This window comes from Musca autumnalis, unplaced genomic scaffold, assembly GCF_047663935.1.
Source record: "Musca autumnalis isolate F117 unplaced genomic scaffold, ASM4766393v1 scaffold_5, whole genome shotgun sequence".
Lineage (NCBI taxonomy): Eukaryota > Metazoa > Arthropoda > Insecta > Diptera > Muscidae > Musca > Musca autumnalis.
Genome location: NW_027412088.1, coordinates 6,137,051 through 6,156,935, shown reverse-complemented (window position 1 = coordinate 6,156,935; position 19,885 = coordinate 6,137,051). Strand labels below are relative to the sequence as shown.

Genomic DNA, 19,885 nt, shown 5'->3' with positions numbered 1-19,885 from the left:
CAATTTGGAGTCGATGTAGCCATGTCCGTCTGTCTGTCTGGCTGGTGCGCACGATAACTCTCGAACTGATAAACCGATTCGGTTTTAGCTTTCGTAATATTTTACCCAAACTTAGTTTAAGTTCGAAGATGGGCTATATCGGTCCACTCCTTCCGGTACCTCCTTCGCAAAAGTTCGAAAATATTCAGAAAATTTTTGCGCACTATAACTCTTGAAGGGAGTAACCGATTTGGTCCATACTTCGCCCGTCGTGAAATGTGTACCAGACTTAAATAAGGTTTCAATATGGACTCAATCGGTCCACTCCTTCGGGTACCTCCCAGACAAAATTTCGGAAAAGTTCAGTTTAGGGCCATCTCTCGAATCGGATTGATTTTTGTTTTAGCAACATGTATTCAGTGCCCTTCATACGACGGTACAAGTTTCATCTGGGGCAAGTCCATACTTCCTGAGAAAATTGCCTAAAAGTTGCAAAAAAACCCCTATGACACCGTGTGAGGTGGTCGTAGCGCAAGATAACTCTCGTACGGATCTGCCAATTCGGTCAAAAATTTGGACTTAGTAATATTTTGTGTAAACACAGTTTAAGTTTAAAGATAAGCCATATCGGTCCATTCCTTCAGGAACCTCCCCCACAAAAGTTCAAAAATGTTCGGAAAAATTGTTCGTACGGTAACTCTTGAAGAGAGTGGCCGAGTTGGTCTATACTTTACACATCCTAATATATCTACCAGATATAGATCAGGTTCAAATATGGACCATATTTGTCCACTCCATCCGGTACCTCCCACACAAAATTTCGGATAAGTTCACTTTAAGACCTCATATCGAATCACTGTGATTTTTGTTAAAGCAACTTGCATTCGCTGCCTCAATTACGATGGTGAAAGTTTTTTAGGGGCAAGTCCATACTTCTTAAGCAAACAGCCCAAAGAGTGTAAAAACCCCATATGGCACCATATGTTGTGGTTGGAGATCCACTTCCATAACGGTCAATGTCGATCCATTCCTTTTAGTATCTCCTCCGCAAAACTTTTGATCTTAAACCCTAAATACATACGTATTGTGGGAAAAAATTGTTTCAATATACACAGGATGAGGGTATATCTCTGTCGGCAAAGCCGACTGATACTTTTTTACTTGTTTAATCTGAAACCACTAAGCGACGTTTTCGAAAGTATGCCATACACGTCACTCCTTCTGACAGGCCATCTCTGATTACAGTTCTATTGCTATAGCTTTCGTAAAACTATTGCTCTGTTTCAGAACCTGCAAGAGTCCACTATTTTTGAAATGTTGACAATATTTTTTGTTGAAAAAATATATAAATAAATTATTTAAAAAATAATTAAATTAAAAAAAATAAATAAATGAAAATAGTAGCTTTGTCCTGGAATAGAGGAGTATTTATCTTCAAATTTTCTTCGGGTGTGAGAAACAACGAGGCAAATGCATATAAAATATTAAAATGTTCGTCTTCGACGGTTTTATTTTCTTTTAAAGCAAACACACACAAAAACGAAAGAAACAGAAATGCATTATACACCAAAGTCTATTTGGATTTGGTCTACTACAATTACCACTGATGATATTTTTTTCATACTTTGCCTTCACCATTCTTTCCCTTCTTCATTCCCGTTGTAATGGCAAATAATATTTTTATTAAAATATTTGAAATTGTTTTATGATTTGTACAAATGGAAGAAAATAAAAGGATATTGAAGAGATGATATCACAAAAGGGATATTGTATTTATTTTAGTGTGTGTGTGTGTGTGTGTGTTTATAAATCTCACACTTACACACATAGACAAACAAACAGAAGCATGAAATTAAAAATATTGCCAATCAATAGCTAGATTGGCATATATTTAGGCAGATTTCTCAAACCGTCATCCATCCATCCATTTCCCTAGCTTTCCGTAGTATAATAGACTCTGCCGTCGAAGTCTGCCAAACAGAGAAATTACATTTTGCCAGAGTGGGGTGGATGGATGATGGTGCGGTGAAGTGCATGTGCGAGTAGATTGAATGGTTGGTTGTTGGTGTTTGTATTACAGCTTATCTCGGATTGCATACAATTTATATGACAAATGATGTGTTGTCAGGAAGAGATAATAAAAATGTAATAAACTTCATTTATACTCCGCCTGTATACACACCACACACACACGCACATACCAAAACAAACGAAAGGGGCTTCCTCCTTCTCTAACCTCCCTTACTATGCGAGGGTGGTTCACAAACAAAACAAAAGACCTCACACTAATGGACAATTGAAAATAATGACACTTGCATAAACGTTTGGAATGATGACCCAGCAAGCATATTTAAATACAGTTGCGTTAGTCAACTGAATGCAATTCATAATGTTAAAAAAAAAATATTTAGTAAGATAGGTTTGATCACATCCAATGAAAACTGTGATTATATTGCGTGAAAGGACAGTGGATTGAAATATTTTACAATGTACTACATTGTCAAGTATCAATGGATTTTCGATTGATATGTACCATCAGCTAAGATTAGTTCTGTGTGATAAAAACAAAATAGAAATTTAAGGTAAAGAGGCACTATGATTATATATGAATACTACACCGATTCTCAAGTATGTTAGAGATATATTATATGGGGAATTCCAAGTGAAATCGGACAGTTCGGAGAAAAGTGATTTTTGATTTCAATTGTTTTTGGTTCAATTTATGCTCTTAGCCAACATAACATTTTAGTATATTTTAAAGTTATTTTTTGACCAACGGTACAGAGATATCGCCTATTGAAATTATCGCATTTTTAAAGAACTATGTTCAAATAAATACTTATAACTTCTTTAATATTGGTCCAAATGGGACCAATATTCATCGATACGATGAATGTTGCAACCCACTTAAGTTGAAAAAGCATCGGACAAAAAGGGATTTGAGACCAGCTTAAGCCAATTGTTTAATAATTTTAAAATATACTAAAATGTTCTGTTGGTTAGGAGCATAAATTGACCAAAAATTTATGCTCCCAGCCAACAGAACATTTTAGTATATTTTAAAATTATTTTTTGACCAACGGTACAGAGATTACTTTTCTCCGAACTGTCCGATTTCACTTGGAATTCCCCATATATATTTTTTGCGTTTAATGTTTACTTATGCAACGAATAAAAACAGTTCGTAGTATAACTGTCAATTTCGGCTGCTAAAGTTATCCTTTTAGAAGAATATGTTATATATGTTGTTCTGCCAGTTCATACGTTAATATATGAAAATGTTCACTGGGATACAAATGCGAACAATACAGTTCTTTGTTAATGTGAATTGCCAAAAACAAGAAAAATACAACAATACAAAAGAATACATGCCATAAGTGGCAATTATGCATTTCCCCAAACAAAGACACTCAGACGATAGATGAAGACACACAACAATAAAAAATGCTCTGAAGTTTTCCTGACACTGCAATCTATTCAAATATTTTTATACGAGTCTCCTCGGCACTCTTTTTTATTAAGGCAAACAAACTAAAATTAAAAAATATGACCAACCAAACTCAATACAATTATTTTCCAATAACTTTTATCAGTATGAATAATCAAGAAAAATAAAAATGAAGAATGGATGCTTTCATACTCGTTTCATAAAAAATGCAGACATACTATGCATACTATAAAATTAAAAAATTTAAGTCGCCTGTTCGTCATCCCTTTCACTTTCTCTTAGTCATTCCTTTCACTTGCTCTCGGTGCGAATCGGGGGCTTAAAGCATCAATGTCCTTCACCCAATACTCTGAAAATGTTGAACGGGCAAAAGGTTACCCGCATTGTGATCTCCTACTAATAAGAGATCCCCTGTTGCCGGGGTGTCAGGCGAAAGCGTTCCTATCGGTGTTCCAAAGTTCACAAATAGCTTAAAAACCGTATTAGAACGGAGCCTCGTTGGTAGTCGAACGGTTCAAGGTAGAATAGACTTAGTTGTCAAGTCCTTGTTATGTTTCTTGAGGGCTATGCCATGGTGGACCTCTATTCCCCCACTAAATCAATGATACATTGATCAGTCTAATGAACCCTTAAAACAGAAATCCAAAAATCCAATAGAGTAGTTCAACATCTTACATTATTTGCATAAAATGCTCTTTCTTTTATAACACCTTTTTATTTTTGAAATATCACAAAATCTAAAATATATCAGTAATGTTAGTATTATTTTATTATTTATATTATTTTTATAAAAAAACATAGCATTTCTTTGGAGTAGTGTCAAAATTCAATTAATCAAAATGTTTTCTACTTATATATTTTTTTATTTATAGTTATTATTCCTTTTTTAAACATTGTAATTATAGTTCTGTAGGCCTATTTTGTAACATTTATCTATTGAAAAGTTGTTACACAATTCTGAATGATTTATATTTACATTTTGATTCAAATCTGTTCCGTTCCACAGGATTTTCTAAATATATATTTATATTTTTTCCACAGAAAATTTTTAGAACTACCCTATTATTCAATATTTTTATTGACATTTAATTTTCAAAAACAACAGTGTTGTTTTTGTAAATTTGTTAGCTGTTGTAATTATTGCATCTACCTTATATATGTCCATATTTACATTAGGCAATTGTCAGTTTGATGGAGAGAGGGGTTACTATATCCCTATGCCTCTCAACACCCTCTCTCACCGATAAACTGACAATTGCCGCAAGGAAAATTACCTAATGTATATATGGACTAAGTGTGCTGTGGGCATTACGCTACAAGGGCTACCGAGGTCGAAAGAGCAGTGAAGCATGTGTCAAATGTTCTTATAGATAGCTATGAGGCCTACTCTCCAAGACTGCAGTATCTTTGGTGCGACGGACTCCTCGTCGCATCACAAAGTGTAAACTAACAAACTTACGGGAAACTAAAAACAACAATAACAAGTAAAAAAATGTCAGTCGGCTTTGCCGACAGAGATATACCCTCAGCCTTTGTGGATTGAACATTTTTCAAAATTTTGGGCCTAAATTTTGGGCAAAAATTTGCGGGGATATCGATAGATAGCGCTTTTTATCACACTAGCCTACTAAAAACATAATATCGCTGTAAACAGGGCCACTAGAAAAACGTTCGGTAAAATGTGCAAAGGATCCTCGAACCAAGCTTCGACAATATTTAGAGATCCAAAGTTTGGACCAAATCGGTTGCTATGTCTATGAGAAATCGCGCGTACCACTTTAGCGAATATTTTCGAACTTTTGTGAAGGAGGCACCGGAAGGAGTGGACCTATAAGCAGCACCTTCGAATTTCATCTAATATTCGAAGAAATATTACAATATCCAAAGTGTGGACGAACGCAGTATTTGGTTTGAGCGCTTCAGCCACTACTTATGGTGCCATAGGGTTTTTTTTGCAACTTTCGGGTTGTTTTATTAAGAAGTTTGGAATTGCCCCTGAAAAAACTTATACTGTCGTAATTGAGGCAGCGAACGCAAGTTGCTTCAACAAAAATCAAAGTGATTCGAGAGCAGGTCTTAAGGTGAATTCATCCAAAAGTTTGTGTGGGAGGTACCCGAAGGAGTGGACAAATATAGTCCATATTCGAACCTGATCTATATCTGGTAGATATATTAGTATGTGTAAAGTATGTACCAAATCGGTCACTCCCATCAAGAGTTATCGTGTCCACAATTTTACCGAACATTTTTGTGGGGGAGGTACCTAAAGGAGTGGACCGATATGGCTTATCTTCGAACTTAAACTAAGTTTGCACAAAATATTACGAAGGTCAAATTTTGGACCAAATCGGCAGATCAGTTCGAGAGTTATCTTGCGCTCCAACCACTACACACGGTGTCATAGGGGGTTTTTATACCTCTCAGGCTATTTTCTCAAAAAGTATGGACTTGCCCCGGATGATACTTATACCGTCGTATGAGGGGCGGCGAATACAGGTTGTTACAACAAAAATCAAAACGATTCGGGAGCAGGTCCTAAAATGAACTTCTCCGAAAATTTTTGTGTGGGAGGTTCCCGAAGGAGTGGACCGATTGCGTCCATATTGGAACCTAATCTATATCTGGTAAAAATTTCTCGATGTGCAAACTATGGACCAAATCGGTTACTTCCTTCAAGAGTTATCGCGCGCACAAATTTTCCGAACATTTCCGAACTTTTATGGGAGAGGTACCGGATGGAGTGGACCGTTATAACCCACCTTCGAACTTAAACTAAGTTTGGACAAAATATTCGCTCCAGCCAGCCAGACAGACAGACGGACGGACATTGCTAAATCAACTCCAAATTGTCTGAAACAAATTTCGTCCAAACATACTTGGGGTCTAAATCCATTATTTCGATGAGGCACATTTTGCCCATATGAAAGTGTATATACCCTCGTTAGCATAAATGCTGAGGGTATAAAAATACACAATTTATGGCCCAATTTATAGACCCTACACACACAATTATCTCATGCTTTGTTGATTACAAATCTTTCTGACTCCACTTAACATAAAAAAACAGTTCTACAAAACTGTTCAATCTTGGTAGCAGGGTCAATCTTACAAAAACTGTTATATACGCCGTGAACGCCTTTTTTGTCTTGTTTTGAGTCCTGGGCCACTGTAGCATTGAAGGAAATGAAATAGCCGATTAAATTACACATCGCGGATCGGAGTTAACCGATATTGCAATCGACAACTTAGTCAATCCACCTCAGTGACACATCATGCGGCAGCTAGACTAAAGATATTTGTATAAGGCTAGCCAGGTTTGGCACAACGAATCTAGAATAAATCCGATAGAAGTTCAGATAACGGTATGAATAATTACCGGCCACTGCAGAATAAGATCAATGTCTTGCAAATGGGAAAGAGATGAAATTGCTGACTACTGCCGGCTGTTGCGAAGATGAAGAAGAAACAGAGACAATTGGGCACTTCTTTTGTCGCTGTCCTATGCTTACGACCGGAAAACAGTTAGTTATGGGTGAACATACGATCCAATAAAAAGCGATAACATTTCCATCTATTCCAGACCAGACCTAGTGGACAGCCACACCCACTCAACTAACTTCAGAAGCCTTGTGAAGCAGCCAAATTTTTAGACCCGGAAATTGGACCACTGGTCAGATCAACCTTACGCCCAAAAAATTTACGAAATTTACCCTGTGTGTAGTTTTCAACACATGTGGAATTTCAATGTTATTTGAACTAAATAATTAGGGATTTTTGGTAAAAAAAATTATATTAAGGAGAAGAGAAACTGTTTTCTATGAATTTTGAAACTACATACTTTTTTTGCTCTTCGCTAAAGCAAATTTGGCAACATTATCTTCCAGATATATTCGGTGGAAGACTCTAAAATAGAAAAGAGCTTCAAAAAGCCTATTATTAATGAGTTTTTTAAAGCTTACTGCAATGAAATTTCGTATGTGTAGAAATTTACACAAGATGGTAACTTTCGTAAGTTTCGTAGCTCAATACCAAAAAAAGCTTTTTAGAGCAAATTAAGCTTTTTCTGTGACAATCCGACGAAAAACTAATTGTCACAATCAAGGCGAATTTAACAAGGTGATCCAAAAGGCGAATTCAGAACGTAGTCTTAATTTGACGTCAACATTTTTTGGGCGAAAACTCCACAATTATTAGAACAAAAGGGTAAAATATTCTTCGCGAAGCTTAAATAAAGATGTTGTACACAGATATTATTTATGGAAACGAAATATTTGTTATTAATTTTGAATTAATAGTTTGTTTTGATAGCAAATGAAGACATCAGTTGGTATTATTGTATCACTTTCTTTCTTGCACTATGGTCACAATGTTTCAAATGGTATTGAAACGAATTCAAAAATTAACAAAGAACAATTTGTATGTGTAGTTTTGTACACAAGGTTAAGATTAGGGTTAAAGAAACGAACTCACGTTCATATCACACACACTGCTACACCAATACGCATTAAGGACTTTGTATTAACTTGCTATATTCAAAGACATGGTTTACATCACATGTTATCTTTATTTCTTCTGAATTGCACATTTAAAATAATTAGTGTACTCACATCATATTTCCGTTTCGGTGGAGAACTACAAATAGAAACATTTATTTCAGCAATAAATTAGAATACACATCTTTTATTCATATCCATAAACATTGTATCTTGATGATGATAAAAACCCCAATTTATGACATCCATTTTTTTTCTTTTAAAAACAATTCCAAATTGTGAATGATGACAACGTTGTTATTTCAGTTATTAGTGGCATTGCTGTTGTTACATGGATTTTGGTCAAACGGTGGAAGAGATGAAAAATCAAATCCCAACCAGAACATAGCTGAAAAACTCTTAATTTAAAATCAAAGCAAATTTGTAAAACAAATCAACCGTACACGGACAACCAAATTTACACTCGTCGCACAATCACACACACACAAATGAACATTCAGATGCTTTACAAAACCTCTTCAACCATGTTGTTGCATTTTCGACATATTCGGTTTGTTTATTTTTTTGGCAAACAGGGATTTGAATTAATGTGTGTACATGTGTTTTCGGGGTTTTGAACTCGCAAATTATTGTGTGAGTTTGTGTGTGAGCTTCTATATATATTTGGTTTTCAATACAAAACATGTGTTTATGATATGCAATCGAAAATCAAATCTATATTTGCCAATCAACTCAACCAGTCAATGGCAACAGCAAATGTGGCAGTGAGAATACCCTCTCTTTGACCTGTTCTTCGCCATCGGCAGGCTCCTTCCTGTCCTTACAACTCCCATAAAATTGCTGCTGCTGTTGGTACTGGTTGAGCAGCTACCTTAGTTACCGGCACCACAACACAAAGTAATTGTTATCCATTACTTGGAAACTGATTGTGTTCGCATAACCATGCACACATATACAAATACACACAAATAACCTTAAATACTACACTTCAAACACTGGGGAGAAGAATCGACACAGAAACCAACCAACTGACAGGTGGTTTAGACTTGCATGGGATAGGAGAAGAAGGAGGGAGTATTTCATTGGCCACATAATTTGCACAGATCAAACAAGGGACGAGTAATTTGGGTCAAACTAATGAAGACATACCAAAATGGAAATTTGTTGCTATCTTTCACCTCTCACAGCCATCAGCATGAAGTATTTCATTAATAACCTAACCAATAATAAAGTGTTGTTGTAAATTCACCTGAAATTGCTTTTAGTTTTCTTAAACGGAAACATTTGCAGGATTCTATCAGGAAGTACTTACCAGAAAAGTTTGTTGTTGTTGATAAACAAATACACAAATTAAGTGGCTAAATATTGAAAGATAACACAGGGGTCACTGATAATTGATGGTATTACTTTTCCCTTTTTTATTGCTACTTAATATGATTTTATTGGAGCTTAAATTTACGAGAGTTCTGAGATTTGGGGAATTATAATATTTTTGCGCTTCAGCAGGAATGTGGACAGTAACCAAGTAAACGGCTAATCTGAAAAATGTATACATTCATCACTCGGATGAAAGATATAAAATCGAAATTTAGGGGTCACTCACATTTGATGGAATAAGATGAGCCACGACTTGTAACTGACAAAGTAAGCAGCATATTTCAAATAAATCGATTATCTTTTTAGCGATTTTTGGCGATAAAAAATTATCATATTGACGAAATTCGATAAAATTTTGGAATATTTTGATAACTATTTTTGTTAATATGTTAAATATTTTATCATTTGTATTTTTACTTTGTGATCAAATAATTTTATTGAATTTTGTCAATATGACAATTTTTTTATCGCCGGAAAATCGATAAATTTTTGATTGAATCTTTGAATTTTATTATCAAATGGCTTAAATTTGTTTCTGTGCATATGTCGAAGGAAACGCCAAGAATAGATTCTTCCGTGTATTTGTGTATGAAACAAGTTAAAAATTTGTGAGGTACATCAGCCGAATATGCCATTGTATTGTAAAGGTGCTACTTTCTGCATTATATTGGTAAAAGAAAAACAAACATTTAACTAATATATGGTCTGTTCCAGGACTGCAAGAATCTACTAATTATACCCTCAGCATTTATGCTAAGGAGGGTATATACACTTTCATACGGGCAAAATGTGCCTCAGCGAAATAATGGTTTTAGACCCCAAGTATGTTTGGACAAAATATGTTTCAGACAATTTGGAGTCGATTTAGCAATGTCCGCCCGTCTGTCTGTCTGGCTGGTGCGCACGATAACTCTCGAACGGATGGACCGATTCAGTCCAAAATTTGGCTTTCGTAATATTTTGTCCAATATACCAGATATAGGTCAGGTTCGAACATGGACTATATTTGTCCACTCCTTCGTGTAACTCCCACACAAATTTCTGGATAAATTCACTTTAAGTCCTGCTCTCGTATCTCATTAATTTGTTCCTCAAGCAACTTGCATTCGCTGCCTCAATTACGACAGTAAAAGTTTTTTTCCGGGGCAAGTCCATACTTCTTGAGAAAACAGCCCGAATGTTGAAAAACCCCTATGGCACCATGTGTAGTGACTGGAGAGCTCGAACCGAATACTACGTTCGTTCACACTTTGGATATCTTAATATTTCTTCGAATATTAGATGAAATTGGAAGGTGGTGCTTATAGGCGATATCTCATAGAAGTAGCAACCGATTTGGTCCAAACTTTAATTATCTAAATATTGTAGAAACTTAGTTTATGTTCAAACGTGGGCCCTATCTGTCCGATCTTTGGGGTACCACCCACCCAAATGTTCAACATTTGTGTGGTTAAGGGTCTTTTCGAAGATCCTTCCTGTTTATAGAGATATTAGGTTTATCGTGGGTTAGTATGGTAAAACAAGCCCTATCTATCGATATTCCCGCAAATTTTTGCGCTTTAATCCTATCCATATTTTTGTCGGTTAATTTTTTTTTTTTTTTTTGGGAAAAATGGTATTTCAATCCACATAGGCTAAGGGTATATCTCTGTCGGCTAAGCCGACTGATACTTTTTTGCTTGTTTTTACTATTTTTTTCGATAACATAAAGGAAAACATTTTATCGTAGTAAATAATAGTAGCTTCTTGCAGGTTCTGGAACAGAGCAATAGAGACTATGTAAATTGAAACTTTCATCTACGGACAGATTGAATGTATTTAGATTATTTTCAGAACTTTGTAGCCTTTTTTTGGACATGTGAACTTGCCGATAAAAATGTGGATTGTGATTAAAATTCCAAAGTGTTGCGGAGGAGGTACTTGAAGAAATGAACCGAAGCAGGAAGCATGGACTTGTCCACCGGAAAACATTATATCTCTGTAAACAGGACCACAAGGAGTACCTTGGGTATACATTTCCAAAGGATCTTCGAACATACCCTAAACTGCACTTAGACACAAATGTTTAACTATTGTGGGGGAGATTCCCTATGGAGAGAACCGCCATTGACCATTTTAGAAGTTAAACCAAATTTGAAATAAAAAATATTAGGAGATCCAAAGTTTGGACCCAAAATAGTTGTGCCCCTCAAGGGTTATCGTGCATACCTTTTATGTGACATTTTCCAAAATTTGGACCGAACCGGCTGATCCGTTCGAGAGTTGTAGTGCTCTCCAGCCACTACACATGCTGTCATAGGGCTTTTTTACACATTTTCGGGCTGTCTTCTCAAGAAGTATGGACTTGCACCTGAAAAAACTTTTACCGTCGTAATGAAGGAAGCAAATGCCATTTGCTTCAACAAAAATCAAAGTGATTCGAGAACAGGTCTTAAAGTGAACTTATTCGAAATTTTGGGGGAGAGGTACGCAAAGGAGTTGACAAATGTAGTCTATATTCGAACCTGTAGTGGAATTCTGTAACTCATTTTTTGAGTTACCGACAAAAATCGGTAAAATGAAATTCAAAATTATGAATGAAAAGTATCAATAAAAGTTGACAACACTGTTGCTATCGTTAAGACTTAGCGACAACATTATTTTGGTTGTTAACTTACCGACAAATTTCGTTAATTACCGAAATTTTAAGCATTTTAATTTTACCGATTTTTGTCGGTAACTCGAAAAATGAGTTACAGAATTCCACTACAGATCTATATCTGACAGATATAATTTATGTAGAGTATGGATCAAATCGGTCATTCCCTTCAAGAGTTATAATGCGCACAATTTTTCCGAACTTTTGTGGGGGTGGTACCTGAAGGAGTGGACCGATATTGCTTATTTTCGAACTTAAAATAAGTTTGGACTTAATATTACGAAGGGCAAATTTTGGACCTAATCGGCAGATCCGTTCGAGAGTTGTTACAACAAAGATCAAAGCGATTCGAAGGCGGGTCCTAAACTGAACCTTTCCGAAATTTTGTGTGGGAAGTACCTGAAGGAGTGGACCGATTGTGTCCATATTTAAAAATCATCTAAATCTGGTAGAGATTTTACGATGTGCAAAGTTACTCCCTTCAAAGTTATCGTGCTCACACACAAACATTTAAACTAAGTTTGGACAAAATATTATGAAAGCCAAATTTTTTACCGTATCGCTTAATCCGTTCGAGAGTTATCGTACGTTCCAGCCAGCCAAATAGACAAACAGACGAACATGGCTAAATCAACTCCAAATTGTCTGAAACGGATTTCGTCCAAACATTCTTGGGGTCTAAAACCATTATTTCGATGAGGCACATTTTACCCGTATGAAAGTGTATATACCCTCGTTAGCATAAATGCTGAGGGTATACAAATTGAACAAAAGGTATATAATTATTAAAAAAATAAGTTACTGTGTTTTATTTATATGTAAATGCACTAAAAACTAGAAAATAATTTTTCTCTTAGGCATGAATAGGTATATTCTTCATCATGATGGACCTCTCAAGTAAAACTTACGTTCCAGCCAGCCAGCGATTTATTTGAGAGATCCATCATAAAGAAGAAGATACTTATTGAGGCGAAAAGACAAATTCTTTTCTAGTTTTTATTGCAATAGTAAATAAAAACTGTAGCATAATTTATTTTATTTGAGGTTATACCTGCTAGGGCAAAGGTCATTTTAATGTTAATTTTCTCGTTGGAGTTGAGCTTAATGATCGAAGCCGAAGATTTGAACCCACACAATAACCAAAATATGTGACCGGTTCCGCTGTTATGCAGCTCATCAGACACATCGGTTGTGGGACTTTTTATTTTCACATACAATGTGTTTTTACGGTGACGACGTTCAACCTGTATGGGTTCCATTTATGTTCTTAAATTTATAATTAGGAATTTAGTCTATTCACAAATAGATTTTACAAAAGTTTTCCACGTTTCTCGCCATCGATCGTAGCTCGCTAAACTATTTGGTCGTTTCAATGTGGACTGTGCGTCTCCACGTCATTTTAGGCCGGCCCCTCTTGCGAGATCCTTGGGGATTCCATTTCAGCGCTGAACGAGCTACTTCATGCTCATAGTGATCTATTTGGTGACATGCCAGGTTTTGAAACCATATATTTATCATGATATGTATGGTTAGGCTTCTTGATATCCATATGTGATTCGGGGCATCTATACGAACCTTTCGTATTCTGTTTTCCACATCCATTCTGTACATCCATTCTTTGTGAGCATACTGCCAAGGTATTTAAATTTGTCGACGTCCTCTTATGCCTCGTTGCATATATAAATAGGTGTGTTGACTGATGGGTTTATCCTCATTGCTCTTATTTTTTTAATGTTTTTCTTTAATCCTGCTTTCCCAGTATTTTGGACAATACTATTAAATTTATTTTGCATGTCGGAACGATTGTTTGTTATAAGGACTATGTTGTCTGCGTATGCCATTTCACCTAGTTTATCATGTAAATACCAATTAATCCCATAATATTGTTGATTCGCTCGCTGTAGTGTAACATCTAAAACTGTTATAAATAATAATCGATATATAGGCATCACTAAGACTTCCGTTGTGTAGTACTCGATTACTTGCACTTTCTAAAACGTCTCCATCGATAGGAATATCATGCTCATGAATAACGTTTAACGTCCTCTCAAAATGCCTCTTCCAGTTCAGTTGTTCCGTTTTATCCGTGATTTGCTCATTCCTTTCATGTTCGATTGGTGCAGAAGTCCTTTCCTGAGTCCCGGAAATTTGTTTTATTATTTTGAGAACTTGTTTCGTATCGTCTTTTTTGCTACCAGTTGTGCTGCACTGTTCATTCCATTGAAATAATTCTGTTTGTCTTGCATGACGCATCTCTTGATTGTATTTGTTAATTTCTTATATTTCCTAGTTATTTAGGTTAACTTGTGGTACTTTTATATCGGTTCTTAAAATAAGGGACGAAAATGACATTGAAGGAAGCGAGTTAGAAGGTCAAAATGCTCTACGAAAATAACCCTCATTCGATTTGACTGAAGAAAGAAGCTAACAAAACAGCTAACAAAAATACAACGCTAATTTCTGATGCCTTATAGGGTCTCCAGCAAAATATTCATGATGCCATAACTCGGAAGTTCGACTCTGTCCTTCTGAATTCTTAATACACTCATCAAGGGCTTTCATCCGCAAAAAAATTATCTCTGCCCAAAAATTTCGGTTCACAGTGTAATTTAAAATATTTGTACATATTTCTTGTATTTTCTTTCTTAAACAGCTCCATATGGTATCAATATCAATGCTGTCATACCCTTAATTTCGATATTGTTAATTTTTCAATTTTTCTATATCAATAGGTGGGTTTGATTGCTGTGTAAGACGTTCATCTATTATTAGATAGTGGTCGCTTCCAATATCCGCACTCCATTTATTGCGCACATCGTTTTTTAGCGCAGCCTTTGGTCATTATGAGTTTGGCTCTGAACACCAACACGCCGCGATAACACCCTTCATATGCTTTCGAAGACGTGGGTTCAAATCCCAGTCGGGCTCAGATGGTTTTATTTTTGAAATTTTGCCTTTAGGGCGAAGATCATTTTAATGTTAATTATACCCTCAACATTTATGCTAACGATGGTATATCACCAATATTTTTGAAAATTTGACATAGCTGAAGCCAAGGTTTACCCTTTTAGAACACGCGACTCGTGATTGCATATTATAAAAATTAAATACTTTTGGATAAAATGAAATGTTTTTGGACGTGGCAAAAAATATTGGCCTTAAAAGATAATTTGCGAGGAAGCTGTGGCTATATTTATGTTAAAAAATTGGTTAAAATGGGTTGAAGCCACCATGTCTTTTTTTGTTATCTCTCTATTTGTGAGTAAACCACACTTCTCTCGAGTTTCCTGTCAAAGTAAAAGCAGATGCTACATCCACGGTTCTTAATTGATCGCCTTGAAATATATATATATATCGATGTAGGTTTTCATGGTGGACATTGAAATCGGATGCGGACAAAAATTGTATTCACTTTGCGCAAATTAGCGATATTTTATAGGTCTTTTAGTGCTACGATGCAGCCGATGCTACATCTTAGCGTCCAAATTAAATTTCGAAAAATATATACAAATTAAAAGATATGGTTTTGCTGTACATGAAAATCACATGCGGACAAAATGATTTTGATAATTACGCGATTTACACGTATTTTAAAATGCATATAAATAAAAATGCATTTCAGAAGCATTGACATATATCCTCATCAACCCAATTAGCTTCCCTAATGGGAAAGCTTTAATATGAATGTCAATAAAGCAAAATTCGTCTATTTTGTTGGGAGATTTAAGCAAAATGAAGGAAGTATTCCTATAAATTTTTACAATATTTTCTACTACATAATGCATGTGAAAAACATATTTTTTCATACAAAAACTTATTTTTTGACCAAAATATGTGCTTATTTTGGCTGTAACATCCAAACTATAACACCTATCTGTAAGATTGCAGTCTCATTTGATTCGCCGTGAAGTTTGGATCCACAACAATTTTTTATGTAATTATATGACCACTAAATGGGCCTTAATTTTGAAAAAAGTATACTTATATTCAATAATTTATCAATTTTATGTACATTCCGCGAATTCTGTGTAACATTTTGCAGGTATTATGCAATCTACTCGCTGAAGTCACTTCGAGAGAACTTTTTTGTAACAATTGTGCTCATTAAAATAATTAGCGTTTTTATAATATTTTCTTTCTTAAAAAGCGAAATAAAAGCGCCATAACTTTTGTCCGCAACAACCAAAAATTGGCTCGCGACCAGATTCGTACTGGGAATCTTTTTCTTAACCTACATATCAAAAATCGTTGATGTAGCGTGAAAAAAATTTATCCTTTTTTCAGAAATGGGATATGAAATAATTGACAATATTCCTGATATACACTTTCATACGGGCAAAATGTGCCTCATCGAAAAATGGTTTTAGACCCCAAGTATGTTTGGACGAAATGTGTTTCAGACAATTTAGAGTCGATTTAGCAATGTCCGTCCGTCTGTCTGGCTGGTTGGTGCGCACGATAACTTTCGAACGGTTGAGCCGATTTGGTCCAAAATTTGGCTTTCTTAATATTTAGCCCAAACTTAGTTTAAGTTCGAAGATGGGCTATATCGGCCCACTCCTTCCGGTACCTCTCCACAAAAGTTCGAAAATGTTCGTTAAATTTATGCGTACGATAACGCTTGAAGGAAGTAACCGATTGGATCCATACTTGCCACATCGTGAAATTTCTATCAGATTTAGATGAGGTTCCAATATGGACTCAATTGGGTACTACACAAAATTTCGGATAAGTTCAGATTAGAAACTGCTCTCGAATCACTTTGACTTTTATTGCAACAACTTGTATTCACTGCTTCCCATACGACGGTACAAGTTTCATCAGGGGCAAGTCCGTATTTCCTTAGAAAACAGCCAGAAAGATGCAAAAAGCCCCTGTGACACCATCTGTAGTGGTTGGGGCGCAAGATAACTCTCGAACGGATCTGCCGACTCGGTCCAAAATTTAGCCTTCGTAATATTTTGTCCAAACATAGTTTAAATTCGAAGATAAGCCATATCGGTCCACTCCTTCAGGTACCTCCCCAAAAAAGATCAAAAATTTTCGGAAAAATTGTGCGCACGATAACTCTTGAATGGAGTGACCGATGTAATCCATACTTTGCACATCGTAATTTATCTACCAGATATAGATCAGGTTCGAATATGGATTATATTTGTCTACTCCTTCTGGTACCTCTCACACAAAATATCGGATAAGTTCACTTTAAGACCTGCTCTCGAATCACTTTGATTTTTGTTGAAGCGATTTGCATTCGCTACCTCTCTAAAAACAAATGTATCGGTCTGAGAGCACGATAACTATCGAACTGTTCAACCGATTTGGTCCAACATTTGGTCTTCGTCATATTATATCCAAACTTAGTTTCATGGGGCAATACCGGTCCACAACTTCCGGTATTTCTCCCCAATATTTAAGAAATGTCACTAAAATGCTAAGACGATATCTTTTGAATGGGGCAACTAATTTGGTCCAAAATTTGGATCTCCTAATATTTTGTCAAAATTTAGTTTAACTTCTAAAATGGCCAATATCGGTCCTCACTAAGGGTACCTCCCCCACAAAAGTTCAACATTTGTGTCCTAGTGCAGTTAATTCCTAATCCACTTTTTTCGGCAAGTTGAAATGTCCAAAAAGGGCCACGGTATTCTGAAGAGACCTTAAATACATTAGATCTGTCCGTAGGTGAAAGTTTGATTTCACATTGGCTGAGGGTATATATCTGTCGGCAAAACCGACTGACACTTTTTTACTTGTTTTTATTAATTTTCAGGTCGCAGCTATAAATGAACTTCTAACTCCAACTAAACTTCTTGAGGGTGCAAGAATACCCCAATGTAGACTAGGCTTTAAAACGGCAAGATTTTAATGCGAAGTTTGAGATGATTTGTCATGTCAGAGCAATGTCTTACAAAGATCGCAATTCACTCAACATCTCAGGGACTTAGCCAGAAATAAATTTGACAACATTTCGTAGGACCAAATGGATAAAATTTGAACTTTTGCACACACATTAGCACAGGTAGAGTATCAGTGTTTTGTATAGCGTTTAGTTTGTTTGACGATATGTGGCTTTGTTTTTAAAGTATTTACTTAAGCCAAAGTATCATTTCTTGGCTAATACTATTATTCTTCTTATACGAACCAGCTAGCACAGTTCGTCCGAGTTCAGTGGACGCATTGTGCGTATATACGATCAACCTGGCCTTATAGCTGTTTACTACCAGGCTTTAGCAGATTCGCCATCAACCTTCTTAAAGCTATCAAACATATTGTTTGCATATCGTATTTCCTTTTCCAGCAGAATGTCGAAGAGATCACACGAAAAGCTATCTCTTTTTCTGAAACCTTGTTTGGTACTAATGTATTCGGAGTCGTTCTTTTCTATTTTAACGTAGGACCGGTTATCAGTTAATGTCATCTTACAAAGCTGAATGACCTTTACAAGAATGCCAAATTTTTACATGGCTTTGAGTAACTTTGAGCGTATTGGACTGTGGACTGTTTAAAGCCACATTGGTATTGCCCAATTATTTAGTCGTTGACACAATATCCCTGACACTATCTTGGGCAGGACAACGGTCTTTTATTTATTTCACCCTTTCGTCATGAGCGTAAATAAAACTGATGAAGCTGTAGACCAGTTGTTTTAATCTGCGACTCACTACGAATCCGTAAACAATCTCGTGTTTTATAACATGCCAGATATAATAAAGATCTTTAGCTTCGATTGTTGTTGTGGATCCTTTCCCGATTATTTCCTGTAGGGCAATAATATCGGCCTTGTACTTTGCAAGTGCTTATACGTAAACAGCACTTTCTTTATAAAGATTACGAACATTCCAGATACAGATTCTCGGATTCGGGTGTTGCCAACATTAGGTGGGTTTGTTTTTAATAGGGGTGGGCGACTAGCCTAACGCCCAACACAAGTTTTTCATTGCTTTTATTGGTTAACGCGCAGCACATGTTACCTCACAACTTTTAACGGGTGTTACAGGAAACTGCCCAAGACTCATAGCTCTGTCTTCATCAGTTCAGAAAATATAAACACTAGGCCGGGGCGATTAGTATGGAAGGAAAAAAGTGATAGTGGGGGCCTGGAGTTTCTGATTCTTGGGATTGTACTGAACAAAAAAGTCCAATAGACCATATGTCTACGGTGAAAATCGAGCCTCGGGATTTTGACTTAAAAATTTTTTCAAGGATATTTTGGCCAAACCATATCTCAGAAATTTGACCTATCCTGAAAATTTCCTTTTGCGTTCTTAGTACACTCACCAATGGCTTTCATCTCCAAAAGGAAGTTTCCACCCACTGACTTTGAGTCAAATTTAGCAAAGTGTAATTTATCGATATTTTCCGAAAAATGTACACATTCTCGGGGCCATAACTGCCTGAAGGAGCGTTCCAATGCTTTTGGTATGTACTAGAGAGTTGTTAATTATTGTCTTGGCTACAATTTTTGTCTTTGTGTTGGATCGAAAATCTCAGTGGTTTGGCTGTTACATATATGCCAAAATATCCAAAAAACCTTAAAAAAACTCCAAGTCAAAATCCGGGGGCTCGATTTTCACCGTAGACAAATGTTCTAGTGGACTTTTTTGCTCAGTACAATCCCAATAATCAGCAAATCCAGGCGCCCGTGGTGGTGTTCAAATCGCCCCACCCTAATAAACACCACAAACCAAAATCACAAAAAAAAAAACATTCTGCCCAAACTGTGCCCTGCTTCTTACCTATGTATGGCGGTGCTAAATCGATAATCATAGTCCACAGAGATTAGTGCACAGACATTCGAAACTTCTTTTTTTCTACTCTCTATTTCAAGTACCAATGATTCTGAGTCATATAAGAACATGGGTTCTGTTAGCCTTTTTTCATTCTACTAGCTCAGTCATAAGAAGAATCTGTGTTCAATATTTTTCTTCTGCTTATATCAAGACTAAG

The 19,885-nt window shown here is 36.0% G+C and overlaps 1 protein-coding gene across 1 annotated transcript in view; it reads left to right on the top strand.

Annotated features, from left to right (window-relative positions):
* LOC141406528 (uncharacterized) overlaps nucleotides 1–19,885 on the top strand; it is an 84,218-nt gene that overhangs the window by 63,670 nt on the left and 663 nt on the right. The window lies entirely within an intron of this gene.